Below are 6,009 nucleotides of genomic sequence, written 5' to 3'. Positions count from 1 at the left end.
CTCGTTGAAAACTAAACCCCCTCCCCCAACCTCGTTGAAAACTAAACCCCTGGATCAAATTATTATTTCTCACAGTTGAAAATACTACCGGGAAACCCAAATTCCTTAATAAAAAAACCACTTACCCTGGCGGTACATTCTTTATGTACAGCTTTCGTTGTACAGTATGTGTAGCATTCAGTACAGACAGGTTGGGACAAACACACTTACACCTGAATAAAAAGCATTTAAAGGATTTAAAGGATTTAAAGGATTTAAAGGATTTAAAGAGTTTAAAGGATTTAAAGGATTTAAAGGATTTAAAGGGTTTAAAGGATTTAAAGGATATAAAGGTCCAATAATGTGAATTTGAAGATGAAGTATTAGAAGATAAAGAGAAGTGTTTAAGTACTGCAGTGTAACTAATAAACTAAAATTCGGTGATGGTGATGGACAAACCTCTGTAGAGTAAAAAAAGTAGATGTTAGTTCCACATTTATTGAAAATATATTTCGGTCTGGGTTGACCCTCGTCAGNTTTTCATTTGAACTATTTTTATGTTCATTTGAACTATTTTTATGTTCATTTGAACTATTTTTATGTTCATTTGAACTATTTTTATGTTCATTTGAACTATTTTTATGTTCATTTGAACTATTTTTATGTTCATTTGAACTATTTTTATGTTCATTTGAACTATTTTTATGTTCATTTGAACTATTTTTATGTTCATTTGAACTATTTTTATGTTCATTTGAACTATTTTTATGTTCATTTGAACTATTTTTATGTTCATTTGAACTATTTTTATGTTCATTTGAACTATTTTTATGTTCATTTGAACTATTTTTATGTTCATTTGAACTATTTTTATGTTCATTTGAACTATTTTTATGTTCATTTGAACTATTTTTATGTTCATTTGAACTATTTTTATGTTCATTTGAACTATTTTTATGTTCATTTGAACTATTTTTATGTTCATTTGAACTATTTTTATGTTCATTTGAACTATTTTTATGTTCATTTGAACTATTTTTATGTTCATTTGAACTATTTTTATGTTCATTTGAACTATTTTTATGTTCATTTGAACTATTTTTATGTTCATTTGAACTATTTTTATGTTCATTTGAACTATTTTTATGTTCATTTGAACTATTTTTATGTTCATTTGAACTATTTTTATGTTCATTTGAACTATTTTTATGTTCATTTGAACTATTTTTATGTTCATTTGAACTATTTTTATGTTCATTTGAACTATTTTTATGTTCATTTGAACTATTTTTATGTTCATTTGAACTATTTTTATGTTCATTTGAACTATTTTTATGTTCATTTGAACTATTTTTATGTTCATTTGAACTATTTTTATGTTCATTTGAACTATTTTTATGTTCATTTGAACTATTTTTATGTTCATTCTGTGTAATGTTTATCTAATTAATTGTCATGAATATAACTTAATGGAGATTATAAAAAAAATTTTAAAACTGAATTGGGGTAGAAAAATAGTTCAAATGAGCAAGAAATGCGTTGATTTAAACTACAGGATATGACGTCATGTCAGTAGTTCAAATGAACAATAGTTCAAACGAACAATAGTTCAAACGTACGATAGTTCAAACGGCAGTAGTTCAAATGAGAATCCACCCGAGCGATATGGCTCGGCCATACAGCTTGCCCTGGCCGCAGCGCTCGGCCCCCCCTAGTCTGTCCTGGCCGCAGCGCTCAGCCCAGAAATTGTCTTAACCTAACCTAGCCCTAAAAAAATAAAATATAATAATTTTGCTGAAAAATAAGTTTTATGCATGCACAAAATTGATAGGATAGGATAGGTCCAAAATTCTTATACAAGGACGGACCCCAAACTTATAGGAGGGGGGAAGGGGGGGAGGTCCAAAAATCGTATATTAGAAAATTACCCGAAATCAAATTGAAAATCTGAAATGGGTGAAACAGAAAATTTCTCTCTTCGTTTTGAGAATTTGAGATACTTCGAGAGAAATACTAATTCTTTGCTTCACATGCCTTCTTCAGCATATCAGTGACAAAATAAATATATTTATTCCTGAAAAAAGTTAATTATCAAAAGTCTGACTATAGTTTTCTTTAAAAAAGAAGTTTATAAAATTGGAGATTATGAGAGTGAATAATGAATACATCTAATATCATTCCTAACAAAACAAATTTAAACAATACAATTAATATATGTAATATTTAATATGTAATATATGTATGTATATTAAATGTGTGTGAATAAATCTTTTATAAAAAATAAATAAGAAAATTTTAATAATGATATCAGTTTGATGTTGCTACTTTTTTTATTTCCATTTAATTCTTCTTAACACTACTATCAAGCCTAACTTAAGAATACGGCGCCTGTTTTCTAGCATTTTAGAGCATAACATTTCATTTTAGAGCATATTACGATTCATTTTAGAGCATAAAAATTCATTTTAGAGCATATTATGATTAATTTTAGAGCATAACAATTCATTTTAGAGCAATAACAATTCAGTTTAGAGCATAACAATTCATTTTAGAGCATATTACGATTCATTTTAGAGCATAACAATTCATTTTAGAGCATATTATGATTCATTTTAGAGCATAACAATTCATTTTAGAGCATAACAATTCATTTTAGAGCATATTACGATTCATTTTAGAGCATAACAATTCATTTTAGAGCATGTTATGATTCATTAGAATAATGTGTCTCAGGAATGAATACGACATTAGAAACTAAAAAAAAGTCAGCTAGGACGCTTCCTTTCAACGAACGTAAGAATGTGTTAAATGAAGACGACATTTTAGCAAAAATGTAGTAGTTCTATAAATAAAGTGGAAAATGAAGACGACATTTTGCAGTGAAAGCAGTGGTTTCCAGGAATAAAGTGAAAAATAAACACGTTTTTTGTTTCAGACTAGTGGAAAATGAAGACGACATTAAGGACGAAGGAATGCAAGAATAAAGTGGAAAATGAGGACGACATTTTGTACGAGAGAATGCAGTGGTTCCAAGAATAAAGGGTAAAATTAAGACGACATTTCACCATTTTATTTTGTGGAGCATTGTATATTTATGAGAAGCTGTCTTCATTTACCATTTTATTTTACGGAGCTCTGTATTTTTTTTAAGAAGTTGTCTTCATTTACCATTTCGTTTTGAGGAGCACAAAATATTTGAAAAGTTGACTTCGACATTTAACATTTTTCTTTGGCAAGCACGTTGTAAATTTACTAGAAGTTGTCTTCACTGACCATTTTATTTTGGGGTGCACTGTACATTTCTGAGAAAAATAAATTGTCCCTGACATTCATAAAAAATAGACATGTTTTAAAAAAGACAAAAAATCTTTGTGAAGTAAAATAAAGTGTATTAAAAGTTTAAAATAAATTTTTTAGTTTTGATATACAAATCTAATTATTTTCTAAATGTTTTNGGGGGGGGGGGAAGCAGAAAAATATAAACCCCTGAGATATGTGGTTGAACCGGCTCTTTACCTGGATCAAATTCATTAAATCCCAAATAGACTTTCAAATCATTATGAGTAGATTCCTTACCTGACATCATTATGGGTAGATTCCTTACCTGACATCATTATGGGTAGATTCCTTACCTGACATCATTATGGGTAGGCTCCTCCACTGATTCATCTTGTGCAAGGATATGACCAGTATCCAGGATTAGAAACAAAAATAATAAATTCAACATTTTATAGAACGGAGCAATTAAAAGATTTTTTACTGATTTCTCACTTATGGCATATCTGAAAAAATAAGATAAATAGAACAAAAAAAAAAACAATTAAACAAGGGATTTAATCCCTTTATAATCCCCCTTAAATCATGAATATTGGGAACCATCTCTATAGGTTAATAATGTTGATTTTAAATAAGATTTTGTAATATACAATGGACAAATAGCGTCCAATCCGCGTTCTCTAGGACAGCCCTAACAGTTATAGTATACTGCATTGAATAACTTGTAATTTCCTAGAGAACGATTTTTGGACCCCACCCNCCTCAGAGGCGTTTAAAACCAAAAAATGCATGTAATATACATGATTTTAAGCTCGCATGCAAAAAAATCAGCCTCCTGCAACATGTAAAATCTGTGCTAAGATAACCCAAAATGAAATTGCCGACTACTAGCGCGCCGGTCAGAATGCTCTAATATTTTTTTGACCCCAGAAATGAATTCCTGATTTTAACAAGAAATTTATTTAATTAAGGACAATAACAAACAATAAAAACCTGCCGTTCATTATTGTAAGGTTGGTGCAGTCATAACAAATCTATATTTTTTCAGGTCGTCATGAAGTCCTAACCTTCGTTGATTTCTCTAGTTCTATTAATTTAGTGCATTGCCTAAATTTCATTGAATCAAATCCCTCTGAAAACTACGCGAAAACTGTGTAAAATTATCAATAAACGCTTGTATCCAGCAGTCAACTTCAACTTTTACTAATTACATGAAAACAGCTAAGAAATTCCGTCCTCCTCTTGCAAACGCTTTTAAGACATTGACGAAAAGTTTGTTTCTTTTTCCACTGAATTGATTGCGAAGTCAAATTTGGCTACTTATTTGATTAAAAATTATGGCATCATCGGTGATTTATGATGACACGTCTGTTTGTTGTAACTAAGATGGCAACTCGCCTAATTAAATAAATGGCGACACGCCTACATAATTTAGTCAAATATTTATGGCGACCCGCCTTGTGATGAAACATATGCTAACCTGGCGACACGACGTCTACTTTTTTAACTATTTATATAGGCGACACGCCTAGATTTATGCTATCGTCAGTCATTAAAAGAATTCGTCCTCCTCTTGCAAACGCTTTTTAGATACTGACAATATGAAGTTTGTTTCTTTTGCCACTGAATTAATTGCGAAGTCAAGTTTAGCTAAAGAATTCTATATATCGTGGGTAAATTAACAAATGAATACACACTGCACAGCTGTACTGTCTTGTCTGTAATTATTTTGAAAATCAGCTGATTTTTGTTCTCGCCCCCAGTGTCAAGTGAAAGAAAGTTTTCTTTAAAAGAAAATATTGGATAAGTAAATCATATAAAGAAATTTTTCGTTTCGGTTTTATTTATTTTAAACTGAATATTATTTTTAAAAGTAAAAGAAAAAAGTATTATTTTTTTAAGGACAATTCAAATTCAAGACGACTTTTTTATAATCTTCATTTGGTGTCACATCAATTGGACTAATGATCGATTGGACGACGTGCTAGTTTGGAATAATGTTCGAAAGGACTGTAATCCCCTTGGACAAATATTTGTTCAATTCGTTAAATTGAATTAATTTTTCCTTTTTTTAAATTACCTCGACTCGATATTAGAAGTTTTAAGTATTTTTCCCAAAAAAATTATAAATTTAATCAATATATATTTAAGGTGTTAGATCAGGTTACAAACAGGCTAGGGCCAGGGGCCGAGTGCTGCTACTTGAGAAAAGTTGAGATTAGCTTGGGCCACCGCTGTGGTGGGTGGAGAAGGTGGATCCGCATTTGAACTACTGCCGTTTGAACTATGGTACGTTTGAACTATTGTATAATACAAAATAAAACAAAAACAATTTAGAACTAAAGGAGAAGGAGTAGAGATAGAGGAAAAGGTATTGAAGAAGAGAGGAAAAGAAGAAGGAAGGATTTAATAACAGACTTTTCCCTCAATTCAGTAAACAACATTTTCAATTTTTCATGCAATCCCCAAAGTTCAGAATTGATAAAGGTTTAATTTATCCCTAAAATGGACTTTTAATGGATTTACACCCATTAATATGCTGAAAAAGTCTGTATGCCATTAGAATGTGTTTTAATTATGAGCTGACTATAATATTGTTTACTATTTTATGGTTGCCAAAATTTGATACTTTTCCTGAATCAACTTATTTAAGTGCAATATTGTTGACTTTAAAAGCCACTATAATAAAATAAAATCGAGATCTAAATGGATATTTCTAACATTTATTTAATAAAAACGAAAATATTTAAGGTG

The sequence above is a fragment of the Eurytemora carolleeae genome, unplaced genomic scaffold, assembly GCF_000591075.1.
Source record: "Eurytemora carolleeae unplaced genomic scaffold, Eaff_2.0 scaffold1025, whole genome shotgun sequence".
NCBI lineage: Eukaryota > Metazoa > Arthropoda > Copepoda > Calanoida > Temoridae > Eurytemora > Eurytemora carolleeae.
The sequence above is the reverse complement of the archived record's forward strand: the minus strand, read 5'-3'. Positions refer to the sequence as shown.